Source organism: Aethalodelphis obliquidens, unplaced genomic scaffold (genome assembly GCF_003676395.1).
Source record: "Aethalodelphis obliquidens isolate GAN/ISIS:26980383/991018 unplaced genomic scaffold, ASM367639v1 scaffold20, whole genome shotgun sequence".
Taxonomy (NCBI): domain Eukaryota; kingdom Metazoa; phylum Chordata; class Mammalia; order Artiodactyla; family Delphinidae; genus Aethalodelphis; species Aethalodelphis obliquidens.
In genome coordinates, this window is record NW_020837964.1 from 10,560,567 (window position 1) to 10,583,391 (window position 22,825).

Sequence of the window (22,825 nt, forward strand, 5' to 3'; positions counted from 1 at the left end):
AAACGTTTCATTTATTTTCATAAAATTTTCCTAGGACCTACTTGGAAAACCAAAAATAACAATGTAATAAGATACTAGAGTGGGAACAGCAGAGAGAGGCAATGATGATGTGATGATGATAATAATAATCATAACTAACATTAATGCACATTTGCTATGTGCAAGGAATGTACTTGGTATTTTCCATATATTCATCTCAATTTCTATAGTTATCTGAATCTTAAAACAACAATGTAAAATAATTATTATTAACTCCCCTAGTTTTTCATAAGAAATAAGGCTCACAGACGTTTTATACGATGGCATTAGATTCATGGTGACACCATTATGTTGATTAAGAGCAAGAAATCTGCATCTACACAAACCCCAAATTCATATCCTGAATTCCCTCTGAGAACCCATCTCGTTAGTGGCAATATCACTTCATTTCTCTGATCCTTAATTTCATCATCTAGGAACAGACACTACATCATTTATTCAACAAAAGTTAGCACCACCTGTGCTGGATACTACACGGTTAAGGAAAAGTAGACAGAGTTCTGCCCTCTTTGGGTTTATATTCATGGGTGAGTACAGCTATTAACCAAGGCATCGGGACTTCCCTGGTGGCGCAGTAGTTAAGAATCCGCCTGCCAATGCAGGAGACATGGGTTCAAGCCCTGGTCCGGGAAGATCCCACATAGTGCAGAGCAACTAAGCCCATGCACCACAACTAGCGAGCCTGCACTCTAGAGCCCTTGAGCCACAGCTACTGAAGTTCATGCGCTCTAGGGGCCCACCTGCCGCAACTACTGAGGCTGAATGCTGCGCCTACGGAAGCCCGCGAGCCTAGAGCCCGTGCTCTGCAACAAGAGAAGCCACTGCAATGAGAAACCCGCACACTGCAACGAAGAGTAGCTTCTGCTCGCCGTAACTAGAGAAAAAGCCCACACTCAGCAATGAAGACCCAACGCAGCCAAAAAAAAATTTTTAATAAATTAATTAACCAAGGCATCTCATAGACAAACATAAAATTACAACCATGATAAGCACTAAGCAGAACAAGCATATCGTTGTAGCAGAAACTACATGGTATTCTAGCCATATGTGCTTGGAACCCTTAATCAATTTCTTGCACACCAGTCTGTGGTGTGATTTTGCTCCCAAAGCCAGCACCTGCATTTATTTTTCTTAAGATCATACTCTCACTGCCAGCACCCACTTTGCCTGCAAGCACAGAAAACCACTGGAACTGTATTCCCTGACTCAACCCTGCACAAACCCTCAACCCATATGTCATTCATTCATTGGTGACTAACCTAGTCAGGAGTAACTCCAGTAACTAAAATTGTTTGAATGCCCAGTAAGGTACTGTTCACTAAATGGGAGATCCTGACCCATCGTAATACTGAACACATGGTACCCATAAAAATGACAATCAAGAAAAAGAAGACAGAATCGTGAAGAAGGCAACAGATGCTCTTGCAACAGCAAAGGAGATTTAAAGGGTAAAAGAAGAGTTTTGTGATTTTGAAGCTTTCCAGGAAATAACTTGAGAAGCAGGTTTATTCATGGCCAAGATTTCTTGAGGCCCTGGATCATCTGACCCTCAGCTGACAGCGTCCTGGCACAGGTGCACGGCTGAGGATCTCAAAAGTCTGAGAGCTGGCAGCCTGGGAATGGCCACCTGCCCAACTCCTCCTTTTCCCAGAGTGGGAGGAAGTTGGTTCCTGTGTGATTATTAATTAAATCCTGACTGGGTGGGCACTTTTAACGTTTTTTCCAAGGGGAGCCTTGCTAGCAAGATCTCATAACTGAACTGGAGCCAGCCTCAGTCAAGGAGCAGGAAACCACCTTTGGCTGGGGCCAGAGCACTTGTTCTCCATCCAAATTTACTCACCCAGGTAGAGGTCTGAGTTGGAGGTCAGCCTGCGATTCTCAATGGATCAATTGTTTCCACCCATCTCCCCTCTGCAAGGTCCGGAAGACATGAAATAGGATTGCGGGGAAGATTAATGTGTTTCTGTACCATATTGTCTACCTGGAAGGCACACTCTGGGTATTGTTCCTAGCACAAAGCGTCTTTCAGAGTTACCCTGTAAAAAAAACTGCTTTTCAGAAGATTATGTTTGGGAGTTAGGTGTCTCGGTATCCCCAGTACAAAGTGGCAGGGAGATTTAGCAGTGATCTAGATAATCTTATCAACTCAGATAATTCAGATGTTGGTTTTACTGCCTTCAAATGCAGGAGCCAGATAATCATCACCAGCTAGTTCAATTCCTTTCCAAAGCCTTTATTGCTGCACAGAGAAAAGTGGGCTGATAATTACCAAACCCCAATCATGTGCCAGATATTGTCCTATGCTCTGTTTCTGCATTCTCTCCTTTAATTCTCACATCAAATCCCTTATTATCATTTCCTCCCTTTTAAGGATGAGGAAACTGAGGTTCGATAAAGGTAAATAATTCTCTTGAGGTCACAGAGCAAAACATGATATTGCTGGGTTTAGAATATAAGTCTGTCTCAGGTAGTAAAATCTTTCCACTTAGGAAAGAGAGGAGCTAATTTAAAAAAAAAAAAAAAGACAAGCCAATAATAAGATTTGTTTAAAAATTGCCCTGTGACTTCCACTTACAGGATGATGGTTTAAGTCTTCTAGAGATCAAGTCTCAATCAAAAAAATTTTGGATAAAATAGGAACAGCACTTGCCTAACGATCTTGAGAGTAAACATAAACACGCACATTGTTGAAGGGACAAGTGTGGAGAAGCAAAGAGCAAAGAAGTTTCTTTGCTTTTCCTTTCTTTCCTTTCCTTTCCATGAGGAAGCTCAGATATTAGCCTTAATTTTTAAAAAGGCTATAAATCAGCTATTTCAAATTTTTCAAAAATGAAAGAAAATCACGCCTGAAGAACTAAACAAAAGTGTAAGAGTGATGGTAAAGTATGAGAACAATGGTCCAAATAGAGAATGTCAATAAAGAGGTTGAAATTATTAAAAAACAAACAAACAAAAAAAGAAACAAAAATTCTGGAGTTTAAAAAGTCCACTAACTGAAACAAAAAATAATTTACTAGAGGGGCTAAGAAACAAGTTTGACAAGGCAAAAGAAGAAGCAGCAAACCTGAACACAAACCAGTTGAGATTATTATGGTTTTGTGATACAATTTGAAATCAGAAACTGATGACTCCAGTTTTGTTCTTTTTTGTCAAGATTGGTTTGGCTCTTCTGGGTTTTTTGTGGTTCCATATGAATATTAGGATTTTTTTTTCTATTTCTGTGGGAAAAAAATGCCATTGGAGTTTGGATAGGGATTGCAATGAATCTATAGATCACTTTGGGTAGCATAGACATTTTTAACAATATTAATTCTTCGAATCCATGAACATGGGATATCTTTCTATTTGTGTCTTCAATTTCTTACAGTTTTCAGTACACAGATATTTTAACTCCTTGGTTAAATTTATTCCAAAGTATTTTATTGCTTTTGATGCTATTGTAAATATAGAATTGTTTTTTAAATTTCTTTTTCTGGTAGATTGTTGATAGTAGAGAAGCACAACTAACTTGACCTGGTGAGGAGAGATCAAGGTGGCAAAGTAGGGGGACGCTGAGGTCACTTCCCCACACAAACACATCAAAAATACACCTACACATGGAGTAATTGTCACTGAAAACAAACAAGACTGACAAGGCCAATACTAGAAACTGGTTTTACCTGACTTGCAGTCCCAACATGCTTTCTAAGAGCTCTGCTGCCTCTCAAAAATAATAAATTCAGCCCAATTCTCAACAACAAGTAATAGAACCCGATATTCTAGTAACTGAGGATCCTGAAGCCCTGAGTTTCATTACTTAAAGAAAGAGATCTTAAGATTTACTGTCTCTCTTCCCTGAATTGATTAAGCAGATATTACTAAGTGCATTAATTACTAAGTGCATTGCTATGGTGCACTGAAAAGAAGACCACATTGGAAGCCAGAAAATCTGGGGTTTAGGTTTTATTCTGCATTAATTCTCTGCATGAACTTCATTTATTCTCATACCCTTCTTGAACCCAGGATATCATTCGATCTTGCGATTCTCAACCCTGAATGTACATTACAGCAATGTGGAGAGAATGTAAAAAAGATTATGCCATGCCTCACCTCCAGAGATTCTGATTCCACTGATTTGGGATACAGCTGAAAGTTCCCCAGGTTATTTTTATATTCAGCAGGACTTGGAACCATTGATCCAATTCCAACAACATTGTAGATGAGACATTTAAGGGCTCTTCCAAGCCCTTGAACCTTCCATAATTTTACGGTGGTTTCCAGTCTCTGGAAATCTAAGAATGACTTCAGCCTATTGTGTAAGTGGCCCAAAAGTGCAATTGCTGAAGAAATTTATTTATCTGCCCTGCGTGGGCTCAAAAAGCAAAGATTGAAAACATCTGTGCTGAGTTATTAGTTGCCTCAGTGACATGGGACACAATGAGGATGGGGGAAGATGGTCCTCAGGGAACTTGTTGGAAAACTCAAATCAAACCTTTTTAGATGTATGTCACTGTTGCTATGATGCTAGCAGCAAACATCCTGCCTACACTCTATTGGTAGCTTTGGTACAACAGGCAGTAGAGTTCTCTGGCTCCACAATTACCTACTTTCCTTCTCACCTAAGAACATCTGAAAACGCACACTGATATTGTCGTAACTCTTGACAATAGAACTACTCAAACCACTTTTGGTTGGTGAAGATCACAGAGGAATGAGACAGGGGCATAAATGAGCCCTGCTCTACTGAGGAAAAAAATACAGCTTAAATTCAAGATTGAATTTGAAAAGTTAGTGTTCTCTCTCTGTCCTCTTTCCAATTCCCTAGATTCCCTACTCCTAAAAGGAAGTCAGTTTTACTGTTCAATTTTTTTAAAATAGAACTTTATTGGAGTATAATTGCTTCTCAATACTGTATTAGTTTCTGTTGCACAACAAAGCGAATCACCATATGCATACACATGTCCCCATATCCCCTTCCTCTTGAGCCTCCCTTCGATCCTCCATATCCTACCTCTCTAAGTCATTGCAAAGCACTGAGCCAATCTCCCTGTGCTATGCTGCTGTTTCCCACCAGCCAAGTATCTTACATTCGGTAATGTATATATGTTGATGCTACCCTCACTTGGCCCCAGCTTCGCCCTCCCACCCCATGTCATCAAGTCCATTCTCTATGTCTACCTCTTTATTCCTGCCCTGCAACTAGGTTCATCAGTACCACTTTTTCTTTTTTTAGATTCCATATATATGTGTTAGCATACGGTATTTGTTTTTATCTTTCTTACTTCACTCTGTATGACAGACTCTAGGTCCATCTACCTCGCTACAAATAACTCAATTTCGTTTATCTTTATGGATGAGTAATATTCCATTGTATATATGTGCCACATCTTTATCCATTCATCTGTCGATGGACATTTAGGTTGCTTCCATGTCCTCAGTATTGTAAATAGTGCTGCAGTGAACACTGTGGCACATGTCTCTTTTTGAATTATGGCTTTCTCAGGGTATATGTCCAGTAACGGGATTGCTGGGTCATATGGTAGTTCTATTTTTAGTTTTTTAAGGAAGCTCCATACTCTTTTCCATAGTGGCTGTATCAAATTTACATTCCCACCAACAGTGCAAGAGGGTTCCCTTTTCACCACACCCTTTCCATCATTTATTGTTTCTAGTTTTTTTGATAATGGCCATTCTGACCAGCGTGAGGTGATACCTCATTGTAGTTTTGATTTGCATTTCTCTAATAATTAGTGATGTTGAGCACCTTTTCATGTGCCTCTTGGCCATCTGCATGTCTTCCTCGGTGAATGTCTATTTAGGTCTTCTGCCTATTTTTTAACTGGATTGTTTGTTTTTTTGATATTGAGCTCCATAAGCTGTTTGTATATTTGGAGACTAATCCTCTGTCTGTTGTTTCATTTGCAAATATTTTCTCCCATTCTTAGGGTTGTTTTTTTGTCTTGTTTATGGTTTCCTTAGCTATGCAAAAGCTTTTAAGTTTAATTAAGTTCCATTTGTTTATTTTTGTTTTTATTTCTGTTACTCTAGGAGGTGGGTCAAAAAAGATCTTCTGTGGTTTATGTCAAAGAGTGTTTTTCCTGTATTTTCCTCTAATAGTTTTATAATGTCTGACCTTAATTTAGGTCTTTAATCCATTTTGAGCTTATTTTTATGTATGGTGTTAGGGAGTGTTCCAATTTCATTCTTTTACATGTAGCTGTCCCGTTTTCCCAGCACCACTTATTGAAGAGGTTGTCTTTTCTCCATTGTATATTCTTGCCTCCTTTGTCATAAAGTAGGTGCCCATATGTGCATGGGTTTATCTCTGGGCATTGTATCCTGTACCATTGATCTATATTTCCGTTTTTGTGCCAGTACCATAGTGTCTTGATTACTGTAGCTTTGTAATAGGGTCTGAAATCAGGGAGCCTGATTCCTCCAGCTCCGTTTTTCTTTCTCAAGATAGCTTTGGCTATTCGGGGCCTTTTGTGTTTCCATACAAATTGTGAAATATTTTGTTCTAGTTCTGTGAAAAATGCCACTGGCAATTTGATAGGGATTGCACTGAATCTGTAGATTGCTGTGGACAGTATAGTCATTTTCACAATATTGATTCTTCCAATCCAAGAAGATGGCATATTTCTCCATTTGTTTATGTCATCTTTGATTTCTTTCATCAGTTTTTTATACTTTTCTGAGTACAAGTCTTTCGCCTCCTTAAGCAGGTTTATTCCTACGTATTTTATTCTTTTTGTTGCAATGGTAAATGGGAGTGTTTCCTTAATTTCTCTTTCTGATTTTTCATTGTTGGTGTATAGGAATGCCAGAGATTTCTGTGCATTAATTTTGTATCCTGCAACCTTACCAAATTCATTGATTAGTTCTAGTAGTTTGCTGGTGGCATCTTTAGGATTTTCTATGTATAGTATAATGTCATCGGCAAACAGTGACAGTTTTACTTTTTCTTTTCCAATTTGGATTCCTTTTATTTCTTTTTCTTCTCTGATTTCTGTGGCTAGGACTTCCAAAACTATTTTGAATAAGAGTGGTGAGAGTGGACATCCTTGTATTGTTCCTGATCTTAGTGGAAATGCTTTCAGTTTTTCACCATTGAGTATGATGCTTGCTGTGGGTTTGTCATATATGGCCTTTATTATGTTGAGGTAGGTTCCCTGTATGCCCATTTTCTGGAAAGTTTCTATCATAAATCGGTGTTGAATTTTGTGAAAAGCTTTTTCTGCATCTATTGAGAAGATCATATGGTTTTTATTCCTTAATTTTTTAATGTGGTGCATCACATTGATTGATTTGCATATCCTGAAGAATCCTTCCATCCCTGGGATAAATCCCACTTGATCATGGCATATGATCCTTTTAATGTGCTGTTGGATTCTGTTTGCTAGTATTCTATTCAGGAATTTTGCATCTGTGTTCATCAGTGATATTGATCTATAATTTTTTTGTGTGATATCTTTTTCTGGTTTGAGTATCAGGGTGATGGTGGCTTCATAGAATGAATTTGGGAGTGTTTCTCCCTCTGCAATTTTTTGGAAGATTTTGAGAAGGATCGGTGTTAGCTCTTCTCTAAATGTTTGATAGAAGTAGCCTGTGAAGCCATCTGGTCCTGGACTTTTGTTTGTTGGAAGAGTTTTAATTACAATTTCCATTTCATTACTTGTGATGGGTTTGTTTATATTTTCTAATTCTTCCTGGTTCAGTCTTGAAAAATTGTACCTTTCCAAGAATCTGTCCATTTCTTTGTGGTTGTCCATTTTATTGGCATATAGTTGTTTGTAGTAGTCTCTTATAATCCTTTGTATTTCTGCAGTGTCCATTGTGATTTCTCCTTTTTCCTTTCTAATTTTATTGATTTGTGTCCTCTCCCTTTGAGGTCTCTCATGAGGCTTCAGGAAAGATGTTAGGGAGGTCTCAGTAATCTGAATGCTGGGCTGGGGAATCTGCTTCCAAGATGGCTCACTTACATGGTTCTGGGTGGGGGACCTCACCTGGGAGCCCAGCAGGCTTCCTGGGCTTGAGTGGGCGGAGCAAACACCCTCCTCTCCTCTCTTCTCTTGCTCCTCTGGTCTGGGGTCAGGAGGCCCCCTCCCACCTGCCGCTCCTGATCTCCCCGGCCTCAGGGGCGCCAATCTTGTCTGGCCTGCACTTCTCCTCCCCCTTTTCTCCCCCTATGTCCTACCGGTTCACTCTGGGGTTCCACCTGTCTCCTTGGAGGTTAGAGTCCCCCACCAGTGGCCGGCAGGCACCCTAGTTGTGGGGAGATGCTAACTCTACATCTTCCAACTTGGCCATCTTGAATCTGCCTCTGTTGTTGAATACTGATCTTCAGTACTTAGCCTCTGCCATTGTATTTATTTTTCTTTCTCCAGAGAAAAACCACCCCACTCTAGGAGTTAGGATTCTATATCAAGAGCAGAGAATATTGGAGCTCAGACAGAGGTGAGTTGGGCCTCCTCCAAGCTTTCTCTTTCTTTTTTTTTTTTTTTTAAAGACTTCTTTCTACCTATGCCTGGCACCAAATGCCTGAGTTTTCTCTTAATATTTTGGAGTTAATATCTGCTTTAATGAGTTAATATCTCATTCAATTTAATTCACTCTGTTTCTTTTCTTTAAGGTGACTTACGGGGATGAAATTAGAGAATTTGGATTATGAAACGGATAAAAGAATAAAAACCAAATCTACTCAAGAGATTTAATTCTCTTTTTATCAAGGTTAGTTAACCCTCTTTTCCAGTTAAAATGTGTGTGAAAATGTGTGTGAAAAATATGTGTTACAATCAGGCCTCAATTTTTACAATTTGCAAAAGGAGAAATTTGGACAACATAACTTTAAAGGCTTTTTCCTGCTGTAACACTTAATTTCCATTTTGTCTCAACTTTTCCCTACAGAAAGTTGTTTCCTATTAAAATTATACTTAGGTTTAGGGTTTAAGTAAAAAAAATAACACTTGGTGCCTTTTACTTTGCCTTAGGTAGTATTTTGTACTTTAATTCACTTGTATTAATTTTGGCCCCGAAAGTAGGTTAGAGATGATAAGATGAAGAAAATGATACTAATTCATTGACATGTTCCATAAATACCTGTTATTTGCCAAAACTTAACTCAATATTAGAAACACTAGATAAGATGTGGCCCTTTCTTTTACATACCTCTTGGCCTCATCTTTCATATGTCTCTTAGTGGAGAGATAAAACTGTACTTTACAATAAAACATATCTTTTTATAAGAGATAACGTAGCAGTATGTACAAAGTGCTTTGGGAAAACAGAGAAGAAAAATTTTAGTTCTGTTTCATGGATTCAGAGAAGATTTCACAAATGGGATGGGATCTGAGATGCTTCTAGAAGGATGGCTAGAAGAGTAATAGGTAGAGTAGAGGCAAGGGAAATCAAGGCAAAAGGAACAGCATACTCAGAGTTATGAGTGTGGCAGCCAGCCTCCAAGAAAGCCCCCAGTGATCTCTGTCACCTGGTATTCATGCCCTTCTGTAGTCCCTTCCTGTACTGAAGGAAAAAAAAAAAAAAGCCAACCTGTGTAACCTATAAAATATTGCCTAAATGATTGTGTGTGTTTCCAAGGCTAGGCCATATAGAATATTTTCTTGTCTGTCTTGGTCCCTCTCGGAGTTCACACTCCGAGGGAAGTCCATCACCATGCTGTAATGGTGCTCAAGCAGCACCATGGAGGTGACCCCACGAAGAAGACCTGAGGCCTCCTGACAACAACCAGAACCATGTAAGTGAGCCATCCTGGCTCAGCAGATTCCCCAGCCCAGCATTCAGATTACTGAGACCTGCCTAACATCTTTCCTGAAACCTCATGAGAGACCTCAAACCTGAACCACACAGCTGACCACTTCTAAATTCCTGTGAGATAATACATGTTTATTAGTGAAAACCCCTCAATTTGGGGGTAATTTGTTACACTGTAATATGTAGTTAATGTAGGTGGCATCCAAGTTTATGTCATGCTCTGAGATAAGAGGGGGACTGGTAAGGGATGAGGTCCAGAAGGGAAGGGGATGATGGGATTGGAAAGATCTTGTAGTCAGGGGGGACCATAGAGAGCTGTAAGAGGGGACTGTTGTTGACTTTAGCAAAAAATTGATGCAACTGAATTTGAGAGTTAGAAGGTAAATGCCTAGACACCAGAGCATGATCTGAAGAAAGGTGTTGGCAGATATGATATTAGCCTTGAATTACAGTGATTTTTTTTCCTACTGGATTGTCTGTGTCTACCTTTATGAGAGGCTGACTTTCAGAGGAGTTGCAAGAGAATTTATGGATTCCCACCTCCTTCCCTCTTCAAGGCTCTTATCTACAGCCTACTTAACTGATAACCTTCCTACATCTGCTTGATTATCTCCAGGGATGGGAAGCTCACCACCAGCTGAGTCAGCCACCAACATGTTGATTTGAAGAGTTCTATGACTCCCTATAATTCTAATGGACTACTGGACTGGGTGTTAGGCTTGTCTCTCCCACTAAACAACTGGTCACCTTGGGACTAGAATTTTTAAGATCAGTGAAGACTTCAATGGGGTTCAAGACCCTGGGGGCTGCCACCAGTCTGCTCATTCTCTTGAGGTGAGTTCAAACAGATCAGTAATAAAGTAATGATTCTGAGCTCTAACCCCAGAGGTACTCATTAACTCTAGGTTGGGGTCTGAGAAGTAGAGTGATTGAAACTTTACCATTACTACCATCTCTAGACCTGGCTTTACCAAACTGAGCAAAGGAATCATCTGAGGGAAAGCTGAACCCAACTCACTCTCTAGTTGATATCTTATTCTGCAGCTATTGTAAAGCACTGGATTGAAAGAAGAGGCTTTGCGTTGATTCGTAGTTTTCTGAATACTCCAGAGAGTTCACACTGTAATAGATCAGGTGCCGTCTCACTCTGATGGCCCTCCTGTGGCCCTGGAAAAAGGTGGCGGGAAGGCTGCAGTCCTAGGATGTCTGTGATGAAGATGAGGTCATGGTTAATCAAGACTTGGCTCAGACCAAGCCCTGGTAGAGGAAGCCTGAGAAGCATTCCAGCTTGTATAAACCCCTTGCCTTTCCAGCCCAGGGTTACAACACTTGGCGACCATGAGAGGCCTGTTAAGCGATTTGGATGTCCATACAGTTGCTTAATCAGTAGGTTCAATCATGTGGAGTTCTAATAACTTTTAATCATTCAGTATATTATACAATCCCTGTAGGTCCTGCCAAGACACAGTTTCAAGAGAAAGGAAATAAAGTAATGGAAGCAAGATTGTGAATGAGCAGGTCACCTTTTCTCTTGTTTTACATAGGAGCTTAAACTCAAGTGTCATATTTATGTTGGTATTGTGTTAATGTTGGTCATCCAGTTGATTTATGAAACTTTATTTCAGGATATGTAATAGGAGGCCCCTTAAATTTCAGAAGTGTAGTGTAGTAAAAAAAAAAAAAAAAAGGGCTTTAAAGTCAGAATGACATACTTGCAAATTGTGGCTTTGTTGGGACATCTAGATTCAATATGGCAGGGAGTACAGTTAGCTGAGAACTTTCAGCTGCAGTACCCTCATTGCTCACATCAGCCTTTGAGCACAGTGGGGATACTGGAGGATGACCATTTCTGCTCAACGTGGGACATCCCTAATGAGCAATCATTGCTCTGGAGCTCCCTGTTGAATTGGCCCACACTTTGTCAAAGCCCCTGCCCCATCCCCCAGCCCTACACACACACACACAATGAGCCACTAGAACTACTAATTCCATCTCAGTGTCTCCTTCCCAAAGGATCCAACTAACAGAGTAAGTTACTTAAACTCTCTGTGATTCCATTTTTTCCTCTCTCAAATTACATTGTTACCATATACATCATCAGAATTTGGAAGAGGTTAAATGAGGTACCATATGTAAAGTATCTTGGCTCATAACAGACCAAGATTTTTTTCCTTCACCCAACTCACTAGAAAGACCTTTTCCACCACCGGTGTGTAAAAATGAGATAGCTTCTTCACTTCCATTCACCAACGATGATATGCCTAGGATAGCATTAACCACCCTAAAGGGGATGGGATGCTGGAAACATACAACTCTAGAAGCAGCACAGGTCTGTGAGCATCTTGGGGGTGGGGACTTCGGGTTTCCTAAGTGCTATGACAAATGTAAATACAGGGTGTGAGAGGGGAGCACAGAGAAGGAAAATCTATCCTGAAACGTCAAGAAAAACGACCTGGGGAGAAAACACTCCATTTGAGCCTGGAAGCATGAGTACACCGTCACCAAGCAAAAGAGGAAGGTTGTTGCCAGAAGAGGGGCCGACCTTTGCCAAATCTCCAGGACACCAGAGAACAAGGTCAAGACAAAGGCAAGATGTTCCACGGACATTACAGAACAAACTGGGGAAGAAGGAAGAGGGTCCCAGCAGAGCAGCCCCAGGAGAGGTTCACGGCAGGCCTTATGTACCGCACTGCCCAGAAAAGGAAGCTGAGTAGGGCCAGGAGGGGTTCAATGCCTGGTCCACGATCGCAGAGTAGTAACGTCACTGAGCCACCCAGAGACAGCCCAGGTCTCTGATGCTCCTCCACCTGCAATTGTATGAATATCCCCCCACTGGAAGTTCCTGGGGGGGTCCAGACAAGCCCCAACTAGGTCTTAATTAGCTGATCACCTATGGAGCACGGAGAGGGGCACAAAATCAACACTTCAGGCCTTTTCTGGGGAGAGGATCTCTGTGCTCAGTAGTTCAGGGAATTTGAGCTCCTTGAAAGCACGGTTTTGAAGAAACAGAAGCCAGGGTGCACACTCACAGGATTCAGTCCCCCCCGAATCAATTATGCTTAAGTGATGTCAAGAGCCTGACAGAGCCACAAAAGAAGGAACAATCTTTAACCTCAAAATTGAAGCTGATCCTCGTGCCTTAACCTAAGCCTTTGTGTCTGGCCCTCCTTGCAAGCCCAGGTCTGGTTCTCATTGCTTTTGTGGATTCAAGTAAAAGCCTTCACATAACTTAATTTAGGGTTTGCATTAGTATTTCTTTTGCTATAATATAAAAAAAGAAGAAAAACACCCAAATCCCTACAATCCAGGCCATTGATCTAGTGGACACAGGCTGTCCTAACAGAGCACTTTCCCCAAGAATGAAGAGGACACCGTACAGGCAATGGCATGAAGTGGGTGAAGTACAACCCCTTTTAAACGAGCCAGAGGAATGACCTATATAGGAGAAGAATCTAAAAAAGAGTGGATATATGTATACGTATAACTGATTCACTTTGCTGTATACCTGAAACTAACACAACATTGTAAATCAACTATACTCCAATAAAAATTTTAAAATTAAAAAGAAAACTTTTTTTTAATTAAAGAGCCAGAGGGACTTGGACTGTTCCCATCCCCTGCTATTGCTTATTGGTGCAGGGAGGCTAATACAAGCCATGCAGATCAGATGGCTACTACAGGAGGCTGCAGGAACAAACTGAGACGGCTGGACCAAAAAGCTGCCTTCAGATGCCATTTCTCTAGAAGAAACCGCATCTCATGCCGGGCAAGAACACAGAGACCAATCTAGCTCAGCTCCCTCCACCTTCTACGTGGAGAAATGCAGGATTTGACTGGACAGGTGACTTGCTCCAAATCAAGGTCAAGTTCATGGCACAGGCAGAAATGGAATCCGAACTTTCTGGTTTCCAGACCATCACTCTGACTTGGCTCAGCTACTCAGAAGGCAATGAAAGGCTCTGGGTCCAAGCTTTTCTCTCCATCTGGGTGAGAAAACTGGGACACGATTGGAAAGAAAAGGTTGCCCGGGGAACACTGAAAAAATTTTTTTAAATAAAAACCAAACAGTTTTGGCAGCAATAGAAAGCTGTGAAATGCTTTTTTAGATGTTTCATATTCTCATCGTCTTTGTGCACACAGATGGGTGTGTATTTTATCCATGCAGCTCTGTGTAAATATAGACTTCTCAGCTGTCCAAGCCACATGGTTTGGGATTGACAGATGTGACCTGTATCAACAAGGAGAGCATCCTGACTTATACCTGATGCTGCAACTACAGAAAGAAACATCAAACGTAGGTGATGTTGGCAGAGGGGAAAAGATCGTCGAAGTTGAAAAGGCTCTTAGGAGATTACCCGCTTCAGTATGTCCCAAAGAATAATCCACGGGAAAGTAATTTGCTTTCATAAAGGGAAAAAGGTCCGGTGATCAAATGGCTTTGGGAAACTTCAGTTTAAACCCAATCAAACAGGTTTCTTTATTATCGGACTCCTTCACTGCAGGGTCTTTACTATGGTGATGTGTACTGACGATTTCTAGGAGAGGAATCTAAGATACAAACTCCTCCAAACTTATATGCCCACCGAACCCCTTTTCATTCTAAGGACAATCTCATGAGACTAACGTTTCTTGGAAGATAACCTTTCAATGTTGACCTTTTCCAATATCCTAATGTTACAGATAAGAAGAAAAGAGTCTGAGAGAAAAAGTGACTTGGAATAGGTCACATTAATCATCAGTGGCAGAGTCAGGACTCAAACCTAGACCTTCAGACATTAACCAGAAAGACCAAATCCCTCTCTTGCCGCTGTATCCCTAATGTGCTTCTAATAGAGTTTTCAATAAGTAGTAAACCAGCAACTAACCAATAAGAGTTAAGTGTTTTACCTATATTATCTTATACGGTCTTGAACAAGATCTTAAGGGATAGATACTCATATTACCAGTTTTACAGATAAGGACATTGAAACGTAATATACTGGCCATTTGATCTCAGGCAAGTAGTAGTACACAGAAAATGAGTCAATGACTGAATGATACAGGATAAGATACTTTTTACTACACATATAAATGACTACCCCCAGATATTTCCCCCCAAAGAGGAAGCCATGGGGACAAAGGGAGAAATAATAAAGGAATTATGGTTTTCCTGTGACCACGGCAGAGATCCCTCTCTCAAACTTGAGCTGAAGACCGCAACCCAGATCCAACAGCTCCATAGTTCAGTCCCATGTCCAACACAATTTATGCACAGACTAGAGAGACGATGTAGGTCTTGCAGTATAACCTCATTTCTGAGCCTCCCACATCAGAGCCTGAGAGGTCCCATCCTGGCCATAAGGAAGGCATTAGCCCAGCCTTCCCACACTTGCACTGTCTCTTGAAAGTTGCTCAAGTCTTTTCTACCACCACGGAAATCTCATCTCTTGGGATTTCAAATTGTTTCCCATCCTTGCACTTAATTCTGTGCTCCTGTGTCACAACAGAAAAATCTTACAACTTAAAGCTAGAATTCCTAAGATTGGACCCTGGCTCTGGACCAGGGTCACATGCTATGTGACCCTGGACAAATCATCTGAGGGATAAGAGAATCACTACTATCATCATCATCATCTAAGTGCCTATTATTATTATTATTTTTTTTTTTTTGCGGTACGCGGGCCTCTCACTGTTGTGGTCTCTCCCGTTGCAGAGCACAGGCTCCGGACGCGCAGGCTCAGCGGCCATGGCTCACGGGCCCAGCCGCTCCGCGGCATGTGAGATCTTCCCGGACCGGGGCATGTACCCGCGTCCCCCGCATCGGCAGGCGGACTGTCAACCACTGCGCCACCAGGGAAACCCTAAGTGCCCATTATTGACTTTACCTATCATTATCAGCTTTAAGCTTCACAGAAAACCATTGGGACAGCTGTTATAATTGCCCACCTTTTCTAAACAAGGAAATGCGGCACAGAGAAGCTCAACTAGTTCTCCAGTTTATGATTTCTGTAGAGAGCAGAGCTGGAGTTTGAACACAGATAGTCTGGGTCCACTGCTTATTAACCACCTGGCAAAAGAAGCACTTTTGACTTGCGTGTACTGTATGTTGTGAGTGTGTAACGTGAATGAATTCTGCTGTCACAAGCCTAGGAGGTGGGTATCGTCATCCCCACTGTAAACACGAGGAGACTGAGCGTCAAAGAGATTTTTAAATCTCAACGTCATGCTTGCAGCAAATGACGGGTAGGTACAGAATCGGGGCTCAGAGCTGTGTGTCTGCAAGACCCAAGCTTCTGCATCCATGGTGCTGACATTCACAATTTCCTCACTTACACGTGAAGGTAATAATAATACCCCTCCTCTCAACGACTGTAGCGAAGCTCATGGTATGTGAAAGCTCGCGCGAACTCTGTGCCCGAGGACGGCTGCCTGTTCTCATCTTTGTCTATACAAACCAACAGTGAGGAATCTCTCTGGCAGGCTGCCAACTGCTGACTCTGGGTTCATGTGTTGCCTGGATGTTTGATTCACTCACCTAATTTTTTTTAGGGCCTTTTAAAACATATGAGGTAATTTGTCTTTGTGGGTTAAAAAAAAAAAAAAAAAAAGATTTAGTGATGAATTCACCCAGCAGCATAATTAACCCCAGGCCTGTCTGTCCCTGAGGGAATCCTTCCTATCTTAGCAAAACACAGGCAACCCAGGGCCCAGGGGCACTTCATTTCTAGCTAACCTAACACAAAATGCTTTGAGTCAACAGGTTTTTATTCCTGCCACCTCGAAGAGCCTCCACTTCTCCCCAAAGCAAAACAAAGGAATAGTTTTTGCCAGCCTTAAGGCTGACCAAACAACGCGAATGCCCACTGATAACTATTAAGAACGGCTGGATTCTTGGTTTGTATTTCGAAAGATGCTCCTTCGGGTTGAAAGGAACAACGGGGGATGTTTAGGAAGCGGAAGACACTTGTTACGCCTGCCATTGCTTCTAGAACGTGCCCCTACTTGATTTTCAAAAGGCTTTCTCAGCATGTAGGCTACGTGGTTGCCAGCCCACCTCAAAATGACAGAAGGATTTGCTCAAAACAGAGAGTTTGCGTTTTAATTTGAAATCATGCTTTGTTCCTGCCCACAGAGCAACCAAAAATGTGAGGAAATGTTTGCAATCCATCCGCAGTGGTTTAGATCATCTGGCTATCGTATGACCTTCGGTGATCTGATTCATCCCTCTCTTGGCTTTGCCAAAAAGTTGCTTGCTCTCCAGTTCTTCCTCTCACTGGCTGTTCAGCAATAAAATGTTTTCTCCCTACCAATTAAAGATAAATGGGGGGGGGGGAGGGGGGAATCCTGTAGAGATCCTACTGTCAGCAGGTGTGTGTCGGTTTAGATGGCTTCTGCCCTCACGTGCTGAAGTCCATGTGCTTTCCTAACGGTCCTCAGACTCACTGGTTTGTGTCCACGAGGAAACCCAATGGAGTTTTTGCAGCCAGCTAAGAAAACAGCATTTCTCCTCTACTCCTAGGGAAGTAACGTGACCAAAACAGGCAGGACTCACAGAAATAATCGAACTAGGAGACGCAGCAAGTCCTAGTAATTAAGGTTCCAACCAAATCGATAGGAATGAAATAATTCTGAGGCTGCTTCATGCAGGGTCTGTGAAATGACACTTCAGATGTACAAAAACAAGACTTATGGTCTAAATCTCCTTATGTAAATGTTATCTTGCTGAGCTCCTACCTTGATCATACAGGGCCCTGTATGATCACTCCATAGGCATCCCAGTGCATTGTGGGATACTGCTGAGAGGTGAGGATGCTTTTCTCCTGCTGTGTCTTTTCCTGCAATTACTCCCCTGACTCTGATACCCAACCCTGTGAACTTCTCCAAACAGTCCAGCCATGCTCTCCAGCCTCCGCCTGCTATGCTGTGCTCTCTTCTGTTCTGCTTAATAAAATCTTATCATTAAAGACTGAGCTCAAACTTCACGTTTCTGGATTCACCTTTAATCGACTCTACTTTGGGTTTTCTCAGCATGATACTGGTCGGTTGAAAAACATGATCACAGTATTTTGCAACGCCTCCCAACAAAAACAGGATTCTAGTTACTCATTCTTTAGCCTTAAATTTGCTTTGAACAATACAATGTGGTGGAAGTGACACTATGTTAATTCTACAACCCAGTTCCCAAGATGCCTTGAAATGTCCTCTTTTGCTCTTTGGAAATGCTGGCCTGAGCCCACAATATTAAAAAATGCAGTCGTTCCTACTAGAGAATATAAAGCCATGTGGAGAAGATCCAAAGTGCCCCCAGAGAATGCTAACACCAAATGCCACCAACCCACCCAGGCTAACAGGTGACAGCAGCCCCATGACAGATCCCAGACAAGCCAAGAGAAGAACCACCCAGCTGAGCCCAGCCCAAACGGCAGAACCATGAGCAAACAAATAGTCACAGTTTCAAGACACAACATTTTGAGGTGGTCTGTTGGATAGCAGTAGATAACAGATGAGATAAGACATTTTTCTAGGTGTTTTAGAAAGGTTCACATACATATAGGAAGTCACAGGAACCTTTGTTTTGGGGAAGGTGGGTTATTTCCATAGGAAATGTCTCTCTTTCTCCCATTCTCTTTATCCAACTAGCTCCTATTTGCTATTCAGGTCTCTAATTAGACAACCTTTCTGTGGGGATTCTTCTCCAACTCCCCTGAGATGGGATCAGGTGCTTCTCTGCCAGGCTCCCTAGCACTCTCTTCTTTCTCCTATTATAGTACCTTTCACACACTTATGGTTGTAATACCTGTTTTCCCATCCAACTGAAGGCTCAACAAAGCAAGCACAGAGCCTGCCTCAGCCGTTATTGTGCTCCCAGCTTTGGTTTAGCACATGCCATGCGTGGGAAGAATTTTCTGCTTGTGTGTCTCATCAGTCCATCAAGTGTTTACTGATGCCCTAACCAGGTCACCCATTCCACTGCAGGACAGTGGTACGTGTGCCAGTGTTTTCCTTTAAAATGAGATACACTCTGCCTCTATTTCTATTTTCTGTTTATAGGCTTACATCTGATCACCGAGAGCTCCCAAAACATCCCCTGCATGTTTGCATATTTGAATACAGGTGCTATGCTCCCCCCTTAAACATCTCCTCTTCAGCCTACAGACTAAGAAATGGCTGAGGGCCCTGGAGAGGTATGGCCCAGGGTAGGATCTGACCAAAAAGTCTTTGTTTAATTCAACTGCATTCTATTTGGAAAAGGGAAAACAATCACAAGTGACACTAAATTCCTTTCAGGGGATTGACTATTTCTTGTTGTCCCCGTGTTGCAGGGGAAACTGTAGAAAGAGGCTGTAGAAAGAACAGTGTTTGCAATCAGGTAAATTTGGGATTGAACCTCTTTTCCACTACTAGGTAGTTTATGACAATGCAGAAGTGACTAAGAAACAACACTGAGAATCAGCTACCCAAAGTTTAAAGGGGGGGGATACAGTTACTTCTCTCACAAAATTGAACTGTATATATGTCTAAAATCTCATTGGTTACATACATTCACCGCACAGAAGCACACAGAGAGTCCTAGCTCCTTATTTGCTGTTGTTTCCTACTGGATACAACTTCTGTCCATCTGGTGCCCTGGTTGACCTGGGAGTCTAATAAATCCTGCCACTGAAACCGGTATTTAATGTAGAACACTTCCCGTGACTGCCAAAGTGTAAAAGAGTAGGTAAAGAAGAGATGACAGCTGCCTCTGAACCTTGAGATTTGGTAGCTCACTGGTCCTGTGTCAGCTTGGAAATTGAGAAAGTGAGTGAGTGAGTGAGTGTGTGTGTGTGTGTGTGTGTGTGAGAGAGAGAGACAGACAGACAGACAGAGAGAGATAGTCACACCTCTGCAGACAGCCACAGGACCCTCTCTGTGAATAGGTGTAGCGTGGAGACTTGGGGAGGACTGTTCCCTACGAAGTGCTCTGAACCAGCCCCATCTCTGACCAGCAGTGGGAACGTAGCGCCCTCTAGTGTTCCTTGAACACATTCCACGGTGCTGTGAGGCAGCAGCCGCTGCTTGGCACATCTCTAGGTAGATGCTGCCATCTCCTGGTTAGAGTCACATTTTGCAACCTTCAAATGTTCAAAGTTCTAAGCCGGAAGCTACAGGGGCTGGGCGTTTTTCACCTGAAGCCCCAAAGTCGGCTTGCGGAAGGCATGAAAACACGAAGGAAAAGCGAGCTGGCTGTCAGCAGAGCCCATAATTACCGCAAAACATGCTCTGGGTCCATCTTCCCCTACACATACCTCTGCCATTGCACTTTGCAAACTGGCACGTGCTCCTAGCTTTCCTTCTGGTCTTTGAAGACCCTGGATGAGAGGCATGATTCTGAAGCATCAATGTTATATGAAGATTTTGTTGTTGTTGTTGTTTGGGGTGGGAATTCAGCGATTCTACACGTTTAAAAGTAAATTTGAAAAGTTCTTCATACACTGAAACATGTGGTCCAAAATACTGGTAGATAGCCTAAACATAGCAGTTATTTTTCACTTAATAACTCCCTTTCTAACCCTGCCCCTCAACACAACACACCCCAAACAAGCCTGTTATGTTCACCTCCCCAGAACTGCACACATCTGTGACTGCACACTCGTCAGCTACTGCCTAACCTGTTTGATTACCTCTGGTGATGGAGCTCTCACTACCCAACGTGGATGCTGATTCTACTGTTGGACATTGTTTGTTAGCCAGTCCTCATCTGTCTGGCTCCTTTTTCGTGTGACCCACGTTGAGAAGTACAAAGGGGATTTCACTATCCAAGTTCATCAGAATTAATTTTCTTAGGTTCTTCAGACTCAGCTCTCATGATACAGGTTTCAAAATCTTTATCATACTTCTCCTACTTATTTGGATATGCTTTATTTTGTTAATATCCCTCTCAAACTGAGTTTATCAGAGTTTTACAAAATGCCTTGATCAGCAGGACCATGATCTTCTTGTTCTGTACACCAGAGTTGTATCAATGCATTTAAAGAAGCATACATGTGGGCTTCCCTGGTGGCGCAGTGGTTGAGAGTCCGCCTGCCGGTGCAGGGGACACGGGTTCGTGCCCCGGTTCGGGAAGATCCCACATGCCGCGAAGCGGCTGGTTCCGTGAACCATGGCCGCTGAGCCTGCGCGTCTGGAGCCTGTGCTCCGCAACGGGAGAGGCCATGACAGTGAGAGGCCCTCGTACCGCAAAAAAAAAGAAAAAAAGAAGCATACATGTGGTTTGAAAAGGTTAATAAACATTTTTATACAATGTCATCCAGCTCTCTTTCATACAAACTTCTACTAAGTTTTCTATATACTGACCCTGGCCTTTCAGCCAGAATATAAAGTACTCACACTTATGCCATGACAAGATTGGCTCTGCCTTCTGTTTTCAGACTTGCCATCTACTCATCTTCCTCTTTGATTATGAGAGTTTAAGGCTACGGTTTCTGTTTACCACCTCTGAAGTATGGGAAATGCTGATTTTCAGGCATGTCTACACTGGTCATAACTGTGTAGAACCCACTCATTCTATTTTAAATATTTCTTTAAATAAACTCTTTTTTTTTTACTTAAATGTACTTAAAAAGAATCTTTTTATTATTATCATACTTGAAAACCTAGCACCATTTGTCTTTAGAAGGAAAGTGCAAAAATAAATTGAGGAAAAACTAAACAAATATTAAATTCTAGAAAAACAGTTGCTTGTCAAAGGCTTTATTGAAAGAGGAGAGGGCATTAGACATTTTTGAGATGTATTTTAGGCATTTTAAACCAAAGTAAGAGGTTTTTTAAAAATTTTTATGGGAGTATAGTTGATTTACAATGTTGTGTTAGTTTCAGGTGTAGAGCAAAGTGCATCAGTCATACATATACCTATATCCACTCTTTTTTAGATTCTTTTCCCATGTAAGTTATTACAGAGTATTGAGTAGAGTTCCCTCTGCTATACAGTAGGTTCTTATTAGTTATCTATTTTATATATAGTAGTGTGTATATGTCAATCCCAATCTCCCAATTTATCCCTCCTGCCCCTTACCTCCTGGTAACCCTAAGTTTGTTTTCTACATCTGTAACTCTATTTCTGTTTTGTAGATAAGTTCATTTGTACCCTTTTATTAGATTCCACATATAAGTGATATCGTATGATATTTGTCTTTCTCTGTCTGACTTACTTCACTCAATATGATAATCTCTAGGTCCATCCATGTTGCTGCAGATGGCATTATTTCGTTCCTTTTTTTTTTTTTTTTTTTTTTAGCAGTACGGGGGCCTCTCACTGTTGTGGCTTCTCCCGTTGCGGAGCACAGGCTCCAGACGCACAGGCTCAGCGGCCATGGCCCATGGGCCCAGCCGCTCCACGGCACGTGGGCTCCTCCGGACCGGGGCACGAACCCACGTCCCCTGCATCGGCAGGCGGACTCTCAACCACTGCACCACCAGGGAAGCCCCTATTTCATTCTTTTTTTACGGCTAAGTAATATTCCATTGTATATACATACCACATCTCCTAAAAATATCAAACACTTCACACATTTGCATGTCATCCTTGTGCAGGGGCCATGCTAATATTCTCTGTATCATTCCAATTTTAGTATATGTGCGGCTGAAGCAAGCACCAAAGTAGGTGCTTTTTAATGTATTTAACTATTCTGAACAATTCTGAGCAGTGAATAACACCCCACCATGTGATTCAATATTATTAAATGGGTCACCTGGACCACATGGATGACAGGTGATATGAGTCCCACACTTTGGTGAAACACTGACCTCAGCCATGGATAAAGAGTGTTGCATTCTGACCTGTAAGGGAAAAGAATCTGAATCGCTGTGCTGTATACCTGAAACTTACATGATATTGTAAATCAACTATACTTCAATTAAAAATTTAAAAATAAATAAAGGAACTACCCAAAACATCAAAAAAAAAAAAAAAAAGGAGTATTACATTCTGACAGATATATATAGCATTCAAAGCTTCAATTCAGGGTAAATAAACAGAACTGCTTATCATTCCCATTAATATATAGACGCATATCATGAA

The 22,825-nt window shown here is 41.7% G+C and overlaps 1 long non-coding RNA gene and 1 other non-coding gene across 2 annotated transcripts in view; both read right to left on the reverse strand.

The window, feature by feature from the left end:
- LOC113627048 (uncharacterized) overlaps positions 1–22,825 on the reverse strand; it is a 72,022-nt gene that overhangs the window by 16,374 nt on the left and 32,823 nt on the right. The gene's annotated exons all lie outside the window — the stretch shown is intronic.
- LOC113627407 (U6 spliceosomal RNA) lies at positions 22,294–22,400 on the reverse strand. Its single transcript, XR_003435529.1, has one exon. It is a non-coding gene; the product is annotated as a U6 spliceosomal RNA (small nuclear RNA).